The sequence below is a fragment of the Callithrix jacchus genome, chromosome X (assembly GCF_049354715.1).
Source record: "Callithrix jacchus isolate 240 chromosome X, calJac240_pri, whole genome shotgun sequence".
NCBI lineage: Eukaryota > Metazoa > Chordata > Mammalia > Primates > Cebidae > Callithrix > Callithrix jacchus.
The window spans coordinates 95,757,153-95,780,269 of record NC_133524.1 but is presented as its reverse complement, the minus strand read 5'-3'; positions in this window follow the sequence as shown (position 1 = coordinate 95,780,269).

Here is a 23,117-nt window from a genome sequence, read left to right as displayed (position 1 = left end):
CAATCTTTCTCAGCTTTCATTTATAGTAAATATTCTAATATTTTCTATTTTTGCCAATTTTGAAAGATACAGAATTCTTAACAGGATTTTTTTCTTACATCACTTTTAATATGGCATTCCATTGCCTTCTGGCTTCCATATTTTCTAATGAGAAATGTGCTGTTAATATTTCTGAAAATTCTTTGTAGACAAGTAGTCACTTGTGGTGCTCAAGATCGCTTCTTCTAGGCTTATGACAATTTCATTATAATGTGTCTCTGTTGATCACTTTGAATTTATCCTTTTTGAAGTTAATTGAACTTCTTAGATGTGTATCTGTAATAAAATTTAAAATGTTTTTGACATTTATGACCTCAAATCTTGTTTTCTTCCCATTTCTTTATCTCTTCTTCTTCTGAGACGCTTATGTGTATGTTGGTATTTTTGATGGTGTCCCACAAAAGCCTTAGGCTATGTTCACTTCTCTTCATTCTTTTCATTTTTTGCTTATCAGAGTGGATAATTTCCACTTTTTGCCTTCAAGTTCACAGATATTTTCTATGACCTATTTAAATTTCTTGAATCCTTCAGTGAGATTTTCATTGGAGTTATTCTATTTTACATCTTCAGAATTTTACTTTGATTTCTTTTTATAGTCTCTATTTCTATGGATGTTCTTATGTGTTTGTACAAAATTTTCCTGCTTTTCTTTAGTTATTTGCCCACAGTTTCCTTAAGCTCTTTAACCATACTTTGGAAGGTTAATTTAAAATATTTGTTTCCTACGCAACTGTCTTGCATGCTCTGCTCATGTACCCCCAAACCTAAAATCCAATAAAAAATTAAAATAAATAAATAAATAAATATATAATTAGATAACAGAACATAGCATTTGGAAAAAAAAATTTGTTTAGTTAATTGAATATCTAGGTCCCCAACTAATAGCTTAAGTCGTTTTTTTTTTTTTTATTACCTGTTGATGGAATTTATATTTCTGTTTGTACGTCTTGAAATTTTCTACTTTAAACTTGGCATCCCAATGAGTATTTTGGAATTTAAATCTCCTTTCCTCAGGGTTTGCTGTTTTTGATTGTTGAGGCCTGTAGTTATCCATTTTTGCAGCAACTTTTAAAAACATTTTATGATGACTGTTTCTTGTGTATATTACCTAAAGTCTATGTTTTCCATTGTGTCAGTGATCAATCAGTGACCTAAAAGGTTTCCTTAAGTGACTTAATAGTCCTATCTTCATTTTGAGCCTTTTCAGTCTTCTTTTTTCCAGGCTTTTGGATTTATCATCTGCTTGCCCCATCTGTCACCTACTTCCTTGGTAGTTATGAAAATATATGTTCTAAAATATTTTGACAGATACCTCTGCAACCTAGAAATTTACTCGAGCCCTGAGACTGGGGCAAAACAAATGTGAGTCTCTTTGATCCCTCAAGGAACCACCAGAGGGGTGAAAACACATGAACACAGTATTTTAAGAACAAGTTTTGTATTATTAGCCTCCTGTCTCTAGCAAGCCACATCTAAAAGTAGGTCATCATATTCATAGCCACTGCCACAATACTGAAAAATAGGGGCTATAGGATGTTTATTAAAAATGTCACCAAGCAGTCTTATTGAAATTCAGTTATCCTTTACTTTAGTAAGCAAATTCCTATTTGTTGCATTTTGAATTATATTTCAGTCCTGAAAGTGTCCAGTCTTTGACAGCTCATTGTTAATTTACTCTCTTTTTTTAAAAAAATTCTTCTCTCTGTCCTTTGAATTCTTAAATTTTACAATAACTATGTAAATGAAGATGCACACTATTTTTAATTGCTTTAAACTCTTAGTGGATCCTTTCAAATGAAGTAGTTCATATATTCACTTAGCAAATACAGTAAGCACTTTGCTTGTGCTAGACTAGGCACTATAAGAATGCTGGAAATGCAACAGGGAATTGGATAGAAAAGATCTGTAGTCTCTTGGAAATTATATTTTTATCGTGTTAGACAACAAGTATGCAAAAATTTTTAACCTACGTATCTTAATAAATTTATTTAAAAATATGGGGTAAGCTATGATAAAGAATAGCCAAAGTGCTTAAATATTTACTGTTATGAGCGTAAGTATCCCTAAGAAGTAGGTACATAATATTAGTCTGAAGAATACCTAAGAGGAAGATTTGTGAAAAGCTTGGTTATAAGTTGGGGAGAGTAGTCTAGGCAAGAGGAACAGTAATACCAAAGACCAAGAGATAGAAAGCATCTTGAGATTTTCTGGGAAATAACAAATGGTCATTGTAATGGATATATTGTAAAGAAAAAAAGAGTGGAATAATGGGAGGTTTGAAGGAGATTATTATTTTTCCTACTTGCAATGAGAAGCAATGGATGACTAAAACAAGGATAAAGTGTTTTCATTTATACTTTAAAAGTCGACTCTGATTACTAGCTGGAAATAAGATATTCATTCATAAACTGGATATAAGAGATAAGTAGAACGTGTGACTTGTATATATCCACAATAATGGCAGATTGTTAGCTGTCAATTAAATTATTTCCTTTTATTCCGTCTTTATGGATGTCTGATTAGATAGGTGATGAAATAAGAGTACTCTTATATAATCCTTGTCCTTCTGTAGTGCATTCTTGTACAGTATCTGTTATGTTGTCTAGATAAATTTATACATCCTTAGCTGAACCCATTCTGTTATTCATCTACATGTATTGAAGTGTTTTTATAATTTCAGTGATCATATATTTGATTTTTACCATTAATTTTTATATTTTATTTCATAGTACCTTGTTTAAATGGATAAAATATACTAAAATTTTTCTATGGACATAAAATGGACTTACTGTAAGCTTTCTTCCATTTCCTGTATTAACTTTATTTCCTGGAGGTTAATTCTTTAGTTTTCTATTGAGGTCACTACTTCTCTTTCATATTGTTCATTTTCTTCAACTGCTGTCTGATTTATTGTTTTCTGGTTATATTCATTAACCTCTATATATCTCTGGTTGTAGTAAGTGGACACTTCCTCTGATAATTGCAAAGAAATACCTGCAAATAAAAATTGGTATTTTAAGATTATCTTGAGAGAAAAAGTGTTGAAATTTAGCTTTTCTTTTAGAATTTTTAAAGCTCAGACTCTTGATAATACGCAGGATTTCATTTGTATAATATATGAATATAGATACAGCTAATAGAGGACTATAAATGGAATGATAGATAATCCTGAAAGTAAAGAACCTCAAGATGTCAGGACAACAGGGCTGAAGGGGCCCAGGTCCCTGAGTTCCTCACCTGAAGAAGAGCTGAGCAGGAGAACATCCAAACCAGCAACTCCTGAATCAGACTTTGTGTGAGTGGAAAATAAACTTTGATTGTGGTAAGCCACTGAAATTTGGGAATAGTTTAATATAAGTTGGCTTGTCTTGACAAATTCAGAGGCATGATTAATTAATTCTTTTCTGATTTTATGCTTTGAACTCTTACTGCTTCTTGTACAGCTAACAAACTGTGGTTTCTGAATATTCTAGTGTTGAAGTCCTCATGCAGTAGAGAAGTAAGTATGCAACAAAGCCTTATATGTGACTGGTGTTACACTGCACCAGCATTAGGGCTCCTTAGGTTTATGGGGTTTTCTCATACATATTTGGTGTCTTTTCACTAACATGTATTTGCTTTGTTATTGGTAGGTGCATAATTTCTCCTAATTTGAAGTCCTCTATTCTTCTGCCACAAACATTTTAGTCAAATTCTCATCATTTATATTTCTTAGGTATGAATCAAGCATCAGTCCTCTGTGTTTCCCCAAGTGACAGACAATTCTTATTAGGTACCCTGATGAAGTTGAAAACTCTTCCATTGACCTTAATATGAGAAAAGAGCATTCCCTATACAAGGTCACCTCTTCAAAAATCTTTAGAAAGCATTATTCACATTTGGTGAGACACAGTGCACTGATGTCATTGTCTTTACTCACACTTTTTCACACTGATAAAATGCTAATTTTAGGTTTTGTAAAGTATCTAAGCACATTCTATGAAAAGACAATATCTCTAATAGAAAATGTTAACAATTTATTATGTATGTATTATAAACATCTAAACATTTACAGTAATCTTAAGAAAATATAAGAGGGCAAGGGCAAATTTGGATAAATTTTATAACACATATAACATTAAAAAGTTTAACATTTTTATTATTATTTTTTATTGCATTTTAGGTTCTGGGGTACATGTGCAGAACATGCAAGATAGTTGCATAGGTACACACTTGGCAGTGTGTTTTGCTGCCTTCCTCCCCTTCACCCACATGTGGCATTTCTCCCCGTGCTATCCCTCCACAGCTCCCCCGCCGCTATCCCTCCCCTATTCCCCCCAATAGACCCCAGTGTGTAGTACTCCCTTCCCTGTGTCCATGTGTTCTCATTGTTCATCACTCGCCTATGAGTGAGAATATGCGGTATTTCATTTTCTGTTCTTGTGTCAGCTTGCTGAGAATGATGTTCTCCAGATTCATCCATGTCCCTACAAATGACACGAACTCATCATTTTTGATTGCTGCATAATATTCCATGGTGTATATGTGCCACATTTTCCCAGTCCAGTCTATCATCGATTGGCATTTGGGTTGGTTCCAGGTCTTTGCTATTGTAAACAGTGCTGCAATGAACATTCGTGTGCATGTGTCCTTATAGTAGAAGGATTTATAGTCCTTTGGATATATACCCAGTAATGGGATTGCTGGGTCAAATGGAATTTCTATTTCTAAGGCTTGAGGACACCACACTGTCTTCCACAATGGTTGAACTAATTTACATTCCCACAAGCAGTGTAAAAGTGTTGCTATTTCTCCACATTCTCTTCAGCATCTGTTGTCTCCAGATTTTTTAACAATCGCCATTCTAACTGGTGTGAGATGGTATCTCAGTGTGGATTTGATTTGTATCTCTCTAATGACCAGTGATGATGAGCATTTTTTCATATGTTTGCTGGCCTCATGTATGTCTTCTTTTGTAAAGTGTTTGTTCATATTCTTTGCCCATTTTTGAATGGGCTTGATTTTCCTGTAAATTTGTTTGAGTTCTTTGTAAATTCTGGATATCAGCCCTTTGTCAGATGGGTAAACTGCAAAAATGTTTTCCCATTCTGTTGGTTGCCGATTCACTCTAGTGACTGTTTCTTTTGCCGTGCAGAAGCTGTGGAGTTTGATTAGGTCCCATTTGTCTATTTTGGCTTTTGTTGCCAAAGTTTAACATTTAAGTCTATGAAGAGCATTTACAAATTAAAGCATAATCAACACCCAGATTTTAAAATTGGTACATTAGAATGCAGAAAAACGTCAGAAACTAGAGAGCACACAGAGTATGATCCCATTATACAAAGTTCAAGAAGAGGCAAAACTAATTCATAATGATATAACATCAATAGTTGCTGGGGGTAGGGTGAAGGATAATTGCAAAGGAACATGAGGGAATTTTATAGGGTGGTAGATATGTTTTATGTTTTAAGTGTTGTTATGATAATATGTGTAAACATATTTGTCAAAACTCATAGAACTGTAAACTGAAAATAACACAGTTCTTTAAACATAAACCAAATTTTAATAAAGTTTATTAACCAATAACCACAGTATATACATTCACAACTTATAAAATGTACAAATGACCTCTGTTAAAATACACACATCAAATATTACCAGAATGTAAAGTAACATTAAAATATAAATTGATAAAACCTTTTAGTTGCCATTTGATTAATTAAATTATGAAATCTAAACATACTGATAATACTATTATGATAATGAATAAATAAAACCATCTCTCCCATGAATTGTTACTAAAAATATAAGTTGATGCAAACTTAAAAATGGCAATTTGAAAATGTGTATCAAAAGTATGAAATATAATTATCAGTTTTGACTCAACTATAATAATTATAGAAGTTTTGATTAAGGATTAAATGAGAAACACTTATGTGAGAAGTTGATAATTTAAAATATAAAGAAAAATAAATGAACACAGATAGAATCATCACATAGCCTTAACAAATCTCAACATTTCACACTTCCTATAAATTTTTTAATATAAGAAAAGTAAATATGGTTTTCATTGTTCAACACCCATTTATAAGTGAGAGCATGTGGTGTTTGTTTTTCTGTTCTTGTGTCAGTTTGCTGAGAATGATGGTTTCCAGCTTCATCCATGTCCCTGCAAAGGACATAAACTCATCCTTTGTTATGCTGCATAGTATTCCATGGTGCTACATTTTCTTTTTCTAGTCTATCATTGATGGGCACTTAGGTTGGTTCCAAGTCTTTGCTATTGTAAACAGTACCCCAGAACTTAAAGTATCAAAATTAAAAAAAGATGGTTTTATTTGGTATCTGCTCCTTTATAATTTTATTCCCTTTCTTCTTTCCCCACATGTTAGCCACTTTCTAGAATTTGCTGTTTACTCTTTCAATTTGTTTTTGTTTGTTTGAGGCCTTGCACATCTCTCTGCTTTATATATATTATGTAATAATGTAAAAGTTATTTTGCACATTATATTTTTACTCAATATTATTTAAATGCACATATTTTAATATATGTAGTGCTATTTCATTTATTATAATTTCTGCATACTTTTCAAAACTATAAATATGCTACAAGTAATATTTTTCTTTCTTGGATAGACTTTGTACAGGTGCTAAATTTTACAAATAATGATCCAATAAACATTCTTACACATTAATATTGATTTACTAAGATCTGCTTATGATCTACTTTGTCACTGCTTCTGACAAAATACCACAAACTGGGTGGATTAAATCACAGAAATGCATTGTGTTACTATTAGTCTATGAAGATCATTTACAAATTAAAGCAAAATAATTTCAAAATAATTTCAATTTTTTTTTACTTTTTTTTTAAATTTTTTATTGCATTTTAGGTTTTGGGGTACATGAGCAGAACATGCAAGACAGTTGCGTAGGTACACACGTGGCAGTGTGTTTTGTTTCCTTTCTCCCCCCACCCACATTTGGCATTTCTCCCCAGGCTATCCCTCCCCACGTGCCCCTCCCACGGGCCCTCCCCTTTTCCCCCCAATAGACCCCAGTGTTTAGTACTCCCCTTTCTGTGTCCATGTGTTCTCATTTTTCATCACCCTCCTATGAGTGAGAATATGCGGTGTTTCATTTTCTGTTCTTGTGTCAGTTTGCTGAGGATGATGTTCTCCAGATTCATCCATGTCCCCACAAACAACACAAACTCATCATTTCTGATTGCTGCATAATATTCCATGGTGTATATGTGCCACATTTTTCCAATCCAGTCTATTATCAATGGGCATTTGGGTTGATTCCAGGTCTTTGCTATTGTAAACAGTGCTGCAATGAACATTCGTGTACATGTGTCCTTATAGTAGAATGATTTATAGTCCTTTGGATATATACCCAGTAATGGGATTGCTGGGTCATATGGAATTTCTATTTCTAAGGCCTTGAGGAATCACCACACTGTTTTCCACAATGGTTGAACCAATTTACACTCCCACCAACAGTGTAAAAGTGTTCCTTTTTCTCCACATCCTCTCCAGCGTCTATTGTCTCCAGATTTTTTAATGATCGCCATTCTAACTGGCATGAGATGGTATCTCAATGTGGTTTTCATTTGCATCTCTCTGATGACCAGTGACGATGAGCATTTTTATTTTTAAATGTTTACTACGATTTTTATATTAAAAAACTTTGAGGCCCAGGGGTACATGTATAAGTTTGTTATATAAGTAAACTTGTGTCATGGGAGTGTGCTGTACAGATCAGTTTTCTCACCCAGGTACTAAGCATAGTACCTGATAATTACTTTTTTTCTGATCCTCTCCTTCCTCCCACCCTCTACCCTGAGGCAGGCCCAAGTGCCCTTGTTTCTCTTTGTGTCCGTGTGTTCTCATCATTTAGCTCCTACTTACAAGTGAGAACACGCAGTATTTGTTCGTCGTTGTTGTTGTTGTTCCTACATTAGTTTGCTGGGAAAAAATGGCCACCAGCTTCATACATGTTTCTGCGAAGGACATGATCTTGTTCTTTATTTTGGCTGCATAGTATTCCATGCTGTACACCTACACGTTTCCATTATCCCATCTATTGTCAGTGGAAAGTTAGGTTGATTCTTTGTCTCTGCTATTGTGAATAGGGCTGCAGTGAACACGTGTGCATGTGTCTTCATGGCAAAACGATTTATTTATTTATTTATTTATTTATTTTTACAGTGTTGTGGTTTTTATTTTTATTTTTATTTTTTTTTCTTATTTTTTATTGCATTTTAGGTTTTGGGGTACATGTGCAGAGCAGGCAATACAGTTGCATAGGTACATACATGGCTGTGTGTTCTGTTTGCTTTCACCCCTTCACCCACATTTGGCATTTCTCCCCAGGCTATCCCTCCCCACCTCCCCCTCCCACTGGCCCTCCCCTTTTCCCCCCAATAGACCCCAGTGTTTAGTACTCCCCTCTCTGTGTCCATGTGTTCTCATTTTTCATCACCCGCCTATGAGTGAGAATAGGCGGTGTTTCATTTTCTGTTCTTGTGTCAGCTTGCTGAGAATGATGTTCTCCAGATTCATCCATGTCCCTACAAACGACATGAACTCATCATTTCTGATTGCTGCATAATATTCCATGGTGTATATGTGCCACATTTTCCCAATCCAGTCTATCATCGATGAGCATTTGGGTTGATTCCAGGTCTTTGCTATTGTAAACAGTGCTGCAATAAACATTCCTGTGCATGTGTCCTTATAGTAGAATGATTTATAGTCTTTTGGATATATACCCAGTAATGGGATTGCTGGGTCAAATGGAATTTCTATTTCTAAAGCCTTGAGGAATCGCCACACTGTCTTCCACAACGGTTGGACTAATTTACACTCCCACCAACAGTGTAAAAGTGTTCCTTTTTCTCCACATCCTCTCCAGCATCTGTTGTATCCAGATATTTTAATGATCGCCATTCTAACTGCTGTGAGATGGTATCTCAATGTGGTTTTGATTTGCATCTCTCTGATGACCAGTGACGATGAGCATTTTTTCATATGATTGTTGGCCTCATATATGTATTCTTTTGTAAAGTTTCGGTTCATATCCTTTGCCCACTTTTGAATGGGCTTGTTTGTTTTTATCTTGTAAATTTGTTTGATTTCTTTGTAAATTCTGGATATCAGCCCTTTGTCAGATGGGTAAGCTGCAAAAATGTTTTCCCATTCTGTTGGTTGCCGATTCACTCTAGTGACTCTTTCTTTTGCCGTGCAGAAGCTGTGGAGTTTGATTAGGTCCCATTTGTCTATTTTGGCTTTTGTTGCCAATGCTCTTGGTGTTTTGTTCATGAAGTCCTTGCCTACTCCTATGTCCTGGATAGTTTTGCCTAGATTTCCTTCTAGGGTTTTTATGGTGCCAGGTCTTATGTTTAAGTCTTTAATCCATCTGGAGTTAATTTTAGTGTAAGGTGTCAGGAAGGGGTCCAGTTTCTGCTTTCTGCACATGGCTAGCCAGTTTTCCCAACACCATTTGTTAAACAGGGAATCCCTTCCCCATTGCTTGTTTTTGTCAGGTTTATCAAAGATTGTATAGTTGTAGATATGTTGTGTTGCCTTCGGTGCCTCTGTTTTGTTGCATTGGTCTATATCTCTGTTTTGGTACCAGTACCATGCTGTTTTGATTACTGTACCCTTGTAGTATAGTTTGAAATCCGGTAGTGTGATGCCCCCATCTGTGTTCTTTTTGCTTAGAATTGACTTGGCTATGCAGGCTCTCTTTTGATTCCATATGAAGTTCATGGTGGTTATTTCCAGTTCTGTGAAGAAAGTCAATAGTAGCTTGATGCGGATAGTGTTGATTCTGTAAATTACTTTGGGCAGTATGGCCATTTTCACGATATTAATTCTTTCTATCCATGAACATGGAATGTTTCTCCATCTGTTTGTGTCCTCTCTTATTTCGTTGAGCAGTGGTTTGTAGTTTTCCTGGAAGAGGTCCCTTACGTTCCTTGTGAGTTGTATTCCTAGGTATTTTATTCTTTTTGTAGCAATTGTGAATGGCAGTTCGTTCTTGATTTGGCTTTCTTTAAGTCTGTTATTGGTGTAGACGAATGCTTGTGATTTTTGCACATTGATTTTATATCCTGAGACTTTGCTGAAGTTGCTTATCAGTTTCAGGAGTTTTTGGGCTGAGGCGATGGGGTCTTCTAGGTATACTATCATGTCGTCTGCAAATAGAGACAATTTGGCTTCCACCTTTCCTATTTGAATACCCTTTATTTCTTTTTCTTGCCTGATTGCTCTAGCTAGAACTTCCAGTACTATATTGAATAGGAGTGGTGAAAGAGGGCATCCTCGTCTAGTGCCGGATTTCAAAGGAAATCCTTCCAGTTTTTGCTCATTCAGTATGATATTGGCTGTTGGTTTGTCGTAAATAGCTTTTATTACTTTGAGATACGTTCCATCGATACCGAGTTTATTGAGGGTTTTTAGCATAAAGGGCTGTTGAATTTTGTCGAATGCCTTCTCTGCGTCAATTGAAATAATCATGTGGTTTTTGTTATTGGTTCTTTTTCTGTGGTGAATTACGTTTATAGACTTGCGTATGTTGAACAAGCCTTGCATCCCTGGGATGAATCCTACTTGATCATGATGAATACGTTTTTTGATTTGCTTTTGCAATCGGCTTGCCAATATTTTATTGAAGATTTTTGCATCTATGTTCATCAGGATAAACCTGAAGTTTTCTTTTCTTGTTGGGTCTCTGCCGGGTTTTGGTATCAGAATGATGTTGGTCTCATAAAATGATTTGGGAAGGATTCCCTCTTTTTGGATTATTTGGAATATTTTTAGAAGAAATGGTACCAGCTCCTCTTTGTGTGTCTGGTAGGATTCGGCTGTGAACCCGTCTGGACATGGGCTTTTATTGTGTGGTAGGCTCTTAATTGCTGCCTCAACTTCTGACCTTGTTATTGGTCTATTCATAGTTTCATCTTCCTCCTGGTTTAGGCTTGGGAGGACACAGGAATCCAGGAATTTATCTATCTCTTCCAGGTTTACTAGTTTATTTGCATAGAGTTGTTTGTAATATTTTCTGATGATGGTTTGAATTTCTGTGGAATCTGTGGTGATTTCCTCTTTATCATTTTTTATTGCATCTATTTGGTTGTTCTCTCTTTTCTTGTTAATCAATCTTGCTAGTGGTCTGTCTATTTTGATGGTCTTTTCAAAAAACCACCTCTTGGATTTATTGATTTTTTGAAGGGTTTTTCGTGTCTCAATCTTTTTCAGTTCAGCTCTGATCTTAGTTATTTCTTGTCGTCTGCTGGGTTTTGAGTTTTTTTGTTCTTGCTCCTCTAGCTCTTTCAATTTTGACAATAGGGTGTCAATTTTGGATCTCTCCATTTTCCTCATATGGGCACTTATTGCTATATACTTTCCTCTAGTGACTGCTTTAAATGTGTCCCAGAGATTCTGGCATGTTGTGTCTTCATTTTCATTGGTTTCGAAGAAATTCTTTATTTCTGCCTTCATTTCATTGTTTACCCAGTCAACGTTCAAGATCCAGTTGTTCAGTTTCCATGAAGCGGTGTGGTTCTGGGTTGGTTTCTGAATTCTGAGTTCTAACTTGATTGCACTGTAGTCTGAGAGGCTGTTTGTTTTGATTTCAGTTGTTTTGCATTTGCTGAGCAGTGCTTTACTTCCAATTATGTGGTCAATTTTAGAGTAGGTGTGATGTGGTGCTGAGAAGAATGTATATTCTGTGAATTTGGGGTGAAGAGTTCTGTAAATGTCTATCAGGTTTGCTTGCTCCAGGTCTGAGTTCAAGACCTGGATATCCTTTTTGATTTCTGTCTGGTTGATCTGTCTAATATTGACAGTGGAGTGTTAAAGTCTCCCACTATTATTGTGTGTGAGTCTAAGTCTCTTTGTAAGTCATTAAGAACTTGCCTTATGTATCTGGGTGCTCCTGCATTGGGCCCATATATGTTTAGGATCATTAGCTCTTCTTGTTCTATCGATCCTTTTACCATTATATAATGGCCTTCTTTGTCTCTTTTGATCTTTGTTGCTTTAAAGTCTATTTTATCGGAGAGGAGAATTGCAACTCCTGCTTTTTTTCTCTCCATTTGCTTGGTAAATCTTCTTCCATCCCTTTATTTTGAGTCTTTGTGTATCCTTGCATGTGAGATGGGTTTCCTGGATACAGCACACTGATGGGTTTTGGATTTTTATCCAATTTGCAGGTCTATGTCTTTTGATTGGTGCATTTAGTCCATTTACATTTAGGGTTAATATTGTTATGTGTGAATTTGATACTGCCATTTTGATGCTAAGTGGCTGTTTTGCCTGTTAGTTGTTGTAGATTCTTCATTATGTTGATGCTCTTTAGCATTTAGTGTGATTTTGGAATGGCTGGTGCTGGTTGTTCCTTTCTATGTGTAGTACCTGTTTCAGGAGCTGTTGTAATGCAGGCCTGATGGTGACAAAATCTCTGAGTACTTGCTTGTTCACAAGGGATTTTATTTTTCCTTCACTTTTGAAGCTCAGTTTGGCTGGTTATGAAATTCTGGGTTGAAAGTTCTTTTCTTTAAGAATGTTGAATATTGGCCCCCACTCTCTTCTGGCTTGTAGTGTTTCTGCTGAGAGATCTGCTGTGAGTCTGATGGGCTTCCCTTTGTGGGTGACCCGACCTTTCTCTCTGGCTGCCCTTAGTATTCTCTCCTTTATTTCAACCTTGTCGAATCTGACGATTATGTGCCTTGGGGTTGCTCCTTTTGCGGAATATCTTTGGGGTGTTCTCTGTATTTCCTGCATTTGAGTTTTAGCCTGTCTTGCTAGGTGGGGGAAATTTTCCTGGATGATGTCCTGAAGAGTATTTTCCAGCTTGAATTCATTCTATTCGTCCCCTTCTGGTACACCTATCAAACGTAGGTTAGGTCTTTTCACATAGTTTCACATGTCTTGGAGACTTTGTTCATTGTTTTTTGTGCTTTTTTCTCTGATCTTGGTTTCTCATTTTATTTCATTGAGTTGATCTTCGACTTCAGATATTCTTTCTTCTGCTTGGTCAATTTGGCTATTGAAACTTGTGCATGCTTCGTGAAGTTCTCGTATTGTGTTTTTCAGCTTCTTTAATTCATTCATATTCCTCTCGAAGTTATCCATTCTTGTTATCATTTCCTCAAATCTTTTTTCATATCTTTTTTCAAGGTTCTTAGTTTCTTTGCGTTGATTTAATACATGTTCTTTTAGCTCACAAAAGTTTCTCATTATCCACCTTCTGAAGTCTAATTCCGTCATTTCATCACAGTCATTCTCCATCCAGCTTTGTTCTCTTGCTGGTGAGGAGTTTTGGTCCTTTCTAGGAGGCGAGGTGTTCTGGTTTTGGGTGTTTTCCTCTTTTTTGCACTGGTTTATTCCCATCTTTGTGGATTTATCGACTTGTCATCTGCGTAGTTGCTGACTGTTCGATTGGGTCTCTGAGTGGACACCCAGATTGTTGGTGATGAAGTATTTCTGTTACTTGGTTTTCCTTCTACCAGTCTAGCCCCTTCGCTGTATAACTGCTGAGGTCCTCTCCAGGCCCTGCTTGTCTGGGGTGCACCTATAGCAGCTGTGGAACAGTGAGGGATGCTACCAGCTTGTTTTTCTGCTATCTTCATCCCAGAATGATGCCTGCCAAATTTCAGTCTTTTGGATATAGTGGGGTCAGGGAGCTGCTTGAGGAGACAGTCTGTACTTTGTAGGAGCTCAATTGCTGAGCTGTGAGCTCTGTTGTTCATTCAGGGCTGATAGTCTGAAAAAAAACCCTTTTTTCCTCTGATGCTCTGTCTGGGGTGGGGGGTTGAGGCTTTCCTTGTGAGTGTCCGCCTCACTGTCCTGCCCAGTTAGGAGACAGTCAAATCACTATTTGCCTGCCGAAGCTCCGCCCTGCTGGTGTGAGGTTTTCCCTGTTGCTGCAGGCTCTGCCCTTCTGCTGCGGTCTCCACCCTGTTGCCACGGGCTACGCCCTGTAGCAGAGTCTCTCTGTTGTACCGGGTTGCTTCAGCAATGGCAGGCTATGTCAGCAATAGGTGTGTACCTCAGTGGGGACTGATTGCCTCGGTTATGGCGGACGCCCCTCCCCTGCGGAGCTGCGCTTTAAGAAAACCTCCTCACTGGGAGGGTTTGGAATCGCCGTTTTGTTTGTCGCACTGCGCTAGCCCAAACGCTTTGTCCCTGGGATTTCCTGGGCTGACTCACTGCCCAAGTCCCGTTTAGTCTCAAGTTTACCCTCCCAGGTCTCAGTTTGCTGGTTCAACAGGGCTCCCGTAACAGTGCGCTTTTGTATGGAGCGCTGTGGAGCACCTCTGCGTTCCGGCACGGGCCAGAGCCGCACCGGCTGCCGGCTGCACCAGCCGAGACCTCTGCCTGGCATCCCATGTCTCTTTTATACCTGGGAATTTCCCCGTTCTGTGGGCAACTAAGATCCGTCTGGAAATGCGTCCCCAACTCACCCTCTCCGTGCATCCAGCGAGAGATTCAGTTCTGGGTTGTTCTCATGACGCCATCTTGAGTCCTCCTCCTCTTTTTTTACTTTTCAAAAGCAAAAATTAGGAGGCTGAAAGCTCAAAACAAAGATGTTGGTAGACTTGGCTGCTTTTGAGGACTGTGAGAGAAAGATCTGTTCCATCGTCTGTTTTTGGGTTGTGGATGGCCATTTTTTCCCCTTTATCTCTTGAAATTGTCTTCTATTTATACCTATCTCTCTCCAAATTTTCTGTTCTTGTAAAAACACCAGTTCTATTGGACTAGAGCCTATCCTAATGACCTAATATTATCTAATTGATCTGTAATGACCCTCTTTCCATATAAAGTCACATGCTGATATACTGAGCATTAGGACTTTAACATGTAAATTGGTGGAAGACACAGTTCAAAACATAATGGTATATCTCATCTGTATGTGAGAGTTTTTCAAGTTTCTCTAGTTCAGTGCTTCTCAGTCAGAGATTATTTTTCTTCCCCTTTCTCAAGATTAACAAAATAGATAGATCACTAGAAAGACTAATAAAGAAGAAAAGAGAGAAGAATAAAATAGACACAATAAAACGATATAAAGGGGATATCACTAATGATCCCATAGAAATAAAAACTACCACCACAGAATACTATCAACACCTCTACACAAATAAACTAGAAAATCTAGAAGTTATTTCTGTGTTATTTCTGGACACATAATTTCCCAAGACTAAACCAGTGAGAAGTTGAATCCCTGAATAGACCTATAACAAGTTCTGAAATTGAGGCAGTAATTAATAACTTACCATCCAAAGAAAGCCCAGGGCCAGATGCATTCACAGCCAAATTCTACCAGCGGTACAAAGAGGAGTTGGTACTGTCTCTTCCTACACTATTTCAAACAGTATGAAAAGGACTTCTCCCTAACTTGTTTTATGAGACCAGCAACATCCAGATATCAAAACCTGGCAGAGACACCACAAAAAAAGAAAATTTCAGAATAATATCCTTGATGAATATTGATGGGAAAATAATAAAATACTGGCAAACCAAATCCAAGCAGCACATCAAAAGCTTATCCACCACTATCAAGTCGACTTTATGTCTGGAATGCAAGGCTGCTTCAACATACACAGATTAATAGATATAATGCATCACATAAACTGAACCAATGACAAAAACCACATGATTATTGCAATAGATGCAGAAAAGGAATTAGATGAAATTCAACACCCCCAATGTTAAAAACTCTCCATAAACTAGGAATTGATGGAACATATCTCAAAATAATAAGAACTATTGATGACAAGTCCAGAGCCAGTGTCGTAGTGAATGGGCAAAATCTGGAAGCATTCCTTTGAAAACTGTCACAAGACAAGGATGCCATCTCTCCCCACTTCCATTCAACATAGTATTGGAAGTTCTGGCCAGGGCAATGAAGTAAAAGAAAGAAATAAAGAGTATTCAAAGAGGAAAAGAGGAAGTCAAATTGTTTATTTTTGCAGATGACATGATTGTATGTTTAGAAAACCTCATCATCTCAGCCTCAAAACTCCTTAGGCTGATAAGCAACTTCAGCAAAGTCTCAGGATACAAGAGTAATGTGCAAAAATCACAAGCATTCTTATACCCCAGTGATAGACAAAGAGCCAAATAATGAGTAAATTCCCATTCACAATTGTTATAAAGAGAATAAAATACCTAGAAATACAACTTAGAAGGGACATGAAGGATGCCTTCAAGGAGAACTACAAATCACTGCTCAAGAAAATGAGAGGACTCAAACCGAAAAAAAAAATTCCATGTTCACAGATAGGAAGAATCAATATCATGAAAATGGCCATACTGTCCAAAGTAATTTATAGATTCAATGCTATTCCCATCAGTCTACCATTGACTTTTTTCACAAAATTAGAAAAATAAAACCACTTTAAATTTTATACGGAACCAAGTAAGACCTTATATAGCCAAGACAATCCTAATCAAGAAAAATAAAGCTGGAGTCATCATGCCACCTGAGTTCAAACTATACTACAAGGCTACAGTAACCAAAACAGCATGGTAATAGTACCAAAGCAGATATATAGACTGATGGAACAGTATAGAGGTCTCAGAAATCACACCACATGTCTTCAACTGTCTGATATTTGACAAACTTGACAAAAACAAACAACGGGAAAAGGATTCCCTATTGAATAAATGGTGCTTGGAAAACTGGCTAACTATATGCGGAAAACAGAAACTGGACCGCTTCCTTACACTTTATACAAAAATTATCTCAAGATAGATTAAACATTTAGACATAAAAACCCTACAAGAAAACCTAGACAGTATCATTCAGGACATATGATTTGGCAAAGACTTCATAACTAACACACCAAATGCAATTGTATCAAAAGCCAAAATTGACAAATGGGATCTAACTAAACTAAAGAGCTTCTGCACAGCAAAAGAAACTATCATCAATGTGAACAGGCAACCTTCAGAATTAGAGAAAATTTTTGCAATCTCTCTGAGACGTCATTCACACATGGGGTCACCACCTGAGATGTTGATCACCACCTGCGGAGGTCCGTCCTACAGTCCTGGACTTAATGATGGGTGAATAAAATGTACTCATACACACTAGAATACATTGAATCTGAGTGGGCTAAGGATTGTCATCAGCTGCTTTCAGAGGGCAATGGCAGCTAACCAACCATGACTCCCTGTACCTCCTCGCATTTATTCAGTATAGATTTAATAACAGAGGTGCTAAGTCAATACACTTGTGAATACTTAACATGGTTAAAAGTGTGGTTTTACAAATGATGAAAGGTTTTGGTTCCAGGGACCAGAATAAACACCATTAGTGGGTAATTCCTCTTCAACCTTCTCCTGAGAGGACCATCCAGCACAAAGTTTACATGAACAAACAAATTAGAGTGGGGACAAAGAAATGTGGCATAAACAAACTTAACTGGGGATGCTTTTATTATCCTAATCTTTTACCTGATAACAAAGTTCTAACATAATGAACTGGATGCCTTCAGCCTGTTCCATTATAACTTTTCAGCATTCCCAAATGTTTGAGACTATAATCTTATAACTATCTCTAATATTTCTGTAATATTTTGCCAGCCATCACAAGTGAATTCCAAAATCTCCCCCTTCTCAGTTAACAATATCAGGCTCTGTTGTCTGCTGGCTACTGATGCATTCAGCCTTAGGTCTGTCAGGTGAGGCAGCCCTTGCTTTTATTCTGGCTTTGCATTCTAGGATTAACAAATAACATAAAACAATTATGATTACAATCAGCAACATTCTCTTCCAGTCAAAGAGTGACTCCTAAGGACGGGCGTCTAACTAGGAGAGATGATCTTGCATATCTTCCCTTCATTTTTGGCCAGATTATCTACAAAAGCAGCTGTTTGTACTGCCTCAGTAATAGATGTCACTTCCATGCTGGCAGTTGCCACTATGACTATGACTGAGACTATAAGAGTCTAACTATAAATCCTTTGTGTTTGACCTGTAGTGTTAATTGACATTTTAGTTTACTGTATGCCATTAATGAGGAACTTCACTAGAGGTAGGTTAATTTCTTTTTAATCAAGCAGTTGTATTATTAGAAGTTATGAAGGGGCTGTTTAAGTTACAGGGCAGAAAAATGTAGATTAGTAGATGGGCTTGATAGAGTGTAGCAAGTACAGGTTGCAGGCAGAATGAAAGAATAAAAATTGAAGCACGATTTGCTTAGCCTTCTGAATTCTTTCTTCTAAGGAAGCTGCAGTGTCCTGCTGGCTTGAGTTTTTTCTCCTTTCCATCCTTTGATGAGGATGCAGTCTCTTGGCTGCTGCTGGTGTACTGGAAATTCTGGTGGTTGTGCCTGTTCTAAGAGATCTTTTATAATCTTTGCAAAGTAGCAGGTTAGTGCTTTAAGAAAAATCAGTTGTGCTTTTATTTTGATTTTCAGTTCACTGAAAAACTGGATGATACTTATTTAATTTTTAACTAATATGTTTACATACAGACTTTCTTTCATGATTAATGTGTTAAAACTTGCTTAGACCTTCAAAACAAAATGTATATAATCTACTTGCATAAATTATTTTCTATAACATTTTTCCCAGCTTTCACTGACAAACTCAGACATGCCTTAACTTTCTTTGTTTTATAACTTTCCTTACTAAAGGTACATTCTTATATCTATAAATTCTTAATATTTCTTTCTCTATATCTTTATCTCTTTTGTCTTACTTTCTGTGTCTCTTTTTCTTTCTTTACCTCTGTATCTCTTTCTCTCTCTTGCTCTCTGACTGTCTTTTCCTAGTCTTGTTTTCTTACTTATTCTATATTTCTATTTATCTCTTTAATTTTTCTGTTTCTGTCTGTCTTGGTCAAGTAGTGATGTCATCACTTATAATCTGCTTGTTCACTGTCATAAGCTAATGGGCTAGGCAGTGAGCTGTGAGCTTGAGATTAGACTAATAAAGCTGTTTCAAGATTTTGTAGTAGATAAACTGAGTAAGCCAAGTCACTTACTGTATTTATGGGCTGAGTGGGAAAAGTTTTTAAGGCTAGCAACATGGCTTTAATCTCAGCTCTCTAACTCGCAGTAAACATAGATCGGGTGATTGAATTATGTTGTCTTTGTCAGACTGCAGCTTTTCCTTGTTTACCTGATCTATCAGTAAACAGTGATAAAGAAGTAGGTAAAGAGGAGTGTAATACTGCTTCGAATTGCTCTTTCCTTAAATAAATCTTGATGATATTAGGATCATAACTTAGCAATTGACTGTATAATTCATTAAGATGTCAAGTTGAAATTGGTAACATGAAATTTAAAAGGAAATCTGAAAATATCTCTAGAAGCAGAGACTCAAATAATATACCTTAACCATGTGCTTAAAGCCACAGGTAGAATAGCTTAAATCTTACAATTGAGTTTTCAGGCTGACCAAATTTATGGACTTTAAACTGGCAAGCAGTTGTGAAAACAGTGACTCACCAGTTGAGCAAAGACTATCTGAAATCAATGTTTTATGTATTTGTTTTTACTACACTTACATACAAATTTCTTTCATTTTCTGAGAAATGGGCACATTTTTACTTCTTAATTCAACAAATATTATTTAATTTGGTTTAAAGTTCTCCTTTAAAGGGTAATGTGTGGTTTTACATGCCTAGCTTTTAATTGCTTTTCAACTAATTAGTGGGCCTTCTGTAATTTCTCCCCTTTCAGAGATTACCGTTTCACTTAAGCTGGATTTTAAAAGAGCCACATTAAGAGTAAGCTTGGAATAACAACAGTGACTAATATCACAAAAAGGTCTTACAAGTCCTTAAATATTACTTAAATCTTAGCAGAGGATTATGATCTGCGAAATCGCTTGGGAAACAAGGAACATATGAAATTTCACGGTGGGACACCTGTAGAGAGCAGCCCAGGGTTTCAGGATGGCAGCCATGCTGGCCCCACGTAGGTGCTGCTCACTGCTTTCCACTTGTGCTGCTTGCTCCCCCCTGCCCAGACGGTTGCTGGCTTGGGCAGAGCTTCCCTGCTGGTGCCTTTTTTCCCTATTTTTTTTTCTTTCACTCAGGTGCACGGTTATGGCCTGCAATGCTATTTTTCTTATCTTTTTATAAACATACACCTGATTGCCTTGCTGACCATCAGTTACTGGGCAGGCTGAGTTCTTTCTGTAATGTTGCTTGCTTATGTCCAGTGTGCTCTCTCTCTCGGCTTTGGGAAACAGCAGTTTGTATTATGTCCTGTACGTTCATTTGTTGAGGTGATAACTGCTGTCCCATGATAAATCCCTAGCCTGAAACAATCCCTCCCCAAACTTGGTAATCCCTAATGGGTACCAATGACTTACTACTTCATCTGACTGCACAGTCCTGTGCTCCTTCATTTTCAGGAGGTCCTTTGCTTTCCTTCTTTGCAGTGATGATTATGTCAGTTCACTCCACATTCAGGTGCCTGCTGTGACATTGTCTCGGTTGGGCCTCCTCACACTGGGTCTCCAGCTGTGGCGTTGATCACATCAAGTTCCTGTACAGGCACCAGCTGCAATGAGTATCATGTTGGGGTTGTCATCTGAGACCTCATACACATCAAGATCACCACCTGAGACGCTGATCACCACCTGTGGAGGTCTGTCCTGCAGACGCTGACTTGACAATGGATGAATAAAATGCACTCACACACACTAGAATACAGTGAATCTGAGTGGGCTAGGAATGGTTGTCAGCTGCTTTCAGAGGGTGATTGCAGCTAACCGACAACAACTCCCTGTACCTCCTTGCATTTAATCAGCAAAGATTTAATAACAGAGGTTCTAAGTCAACACACTTGTGGATAATTAATATGGTTAAAAGAGTTATTTTACAAATGATAAAAGGTTTTGATTCTGGGGCCAAGAATACACACCATTAATGGGTAATTCCTCTTCGACCTTCCCCTGAGAGGGATATCCAGGATAAAGTTTACATGAGCAAACAAATTAGAGTAGGGACAAAGGAATATGGGGTAAACAGACTTAACTGAGGAAACTTTGATTATCCTAAAATTTTACCTTATGACTTTAAGTTCTAATGTAATGAACTGGCTGCCTTCAGTCCATTCCATTAAAATCTTTTGGACTTCCAAAAGGTTCGAGAATATAATCTTATAACTTTCCCTAATATTTTTCTAATATTTTGCCAGCCACCCTGAGTGAATCCTAACATCTCTCCATTTGAGAAAGGTCTAATATCCAGAATCTATAAGCAACTTAAACAAATTTACAAGAAAAAGCAAACTACCCCTTAAAAATGTGGACGAAGGATGTGAACAGACACTTCTCAAAAGAAAACATTTATGCAGCCCACTAACATATGAATAAAAGCTCATCATCACTGATCATTAGAGAAATGCAAATCAAAACCACATTGAGATACCATCTTATGTCAGTTAGAATGGTGATTATTAAAAAGTCAGGAAACCACAGATGCTGGCAAGGCTGTGGAGAAATAGGAACACTTTTACACTGTTGGTGGGAGTGTAAATAAGTTCAACTATTGTGGAAGGCAATGTGGCAATTCCTCAAGGAGCTAGAATCAGAAATACCATTTGACTCAGAAATCCCATTACTGGGTATATACCCAAAGGATTATAAATCATTCTACTATAAAGACACATGCACATGTATGTTTATTGCCACACTGTTCACAATAGCAAAGACTTGAAGCCAACCCAAATACCCATCAATGACAGACTGGATAAAGGAAATGTGGCACATATACCCCATGGAATACTCTGCAGCCATAAAAAATAATGAGTTCCTGTCCTTTACAGAGACATGGATGACACTGGAAACCATCATTCTCAGCAAACTAACATGGGAACAGGAAACCAAGCACAGCATGTTCTAAATCATACGTGGGAGTTGAACAATGAGAGTACCTGCACACAGGGAAGGTAGCATTGCCCTCCAGGGCCTGTCAGGGGTTGGTGGGAGATGGGGAGGGAGAATATTAGGACAAATACCTAATGCCTGCAGGATTTAAAACCTAGATGATGGGTTGATATGTACAGCAAACCACCATGGCACATATATACCTATGTAACAAACCTGCATGTTGTGCACATGTATCCCAGAACTTAAAGTAAAATTTACTTCAAAAAGTGCTCAACATCATTAATCATCTGAGAAATGCAAATTAAAACCATGATGCGATACCATCTTACACCAATTCAAAATGCCTATGGTTAAAAAGTAAAAAAATAAAAATAAAAACAGTGTTGGCAAGAATGTGGAGAAGTGGGAATGCTTATACACTGTTGGTGGGAATATAAATTAGTACAACTTCTATGGAAAACAGTATGGATATTTCTCAAAGGACTAAAAATAGAACTACTATTCATTTCAGCAATTCAATTACTGGGTTCCTACCCAAGGAAAAGATGTCATAATATCTGAAAGACAGCTGCACTAGTATGTTTATTACAGCACTCCTCACAATAACATAGTCATGGACTCAACCTGAAGATCCATCAATAGGTGAGTGGATTAAATATGTCAAGTGTGTACACACACACACACACACATACACACACACTGTGGAACACCACTCAACTGTAAAAAGAATGAAATTATGTCTTTTTTCAGCAACACTAGTATTACTGAAGGCGGTTGTCTTAAATGAAATAACTTAGAAACAGGATGTCAAAAAACTGCATGTTCTCACAAGTGAAAGCTAAACAATGAATACACATAGACATAACAGAGTGGAATAATGGACATTAAAGACACCAAAAGATAGGAGGAAGATGGTGGATGTGACAGATAAAATACTAATCATTTGGAGCAATGAATAATATTCAAGCAATTGCACATTAAAAGAATTCACTACTATCCAACATATCTATGTGATACAACTGAACTTTTACCCCCTAAATCTAAAAAGAAAATTGAGTAAAACATCAAATTATAAAAATAGATATGATTAATTATGTAACTATTATGGTTGTACATACCAATTATAAATATATGTATACTGTTTATGAATTCATATTTATATAGAAAGTTATTAAAACTTTGACAGAAAGAACACACCACAAGTTTAGTGATTACTTCTAAAGGAAGTGATTTG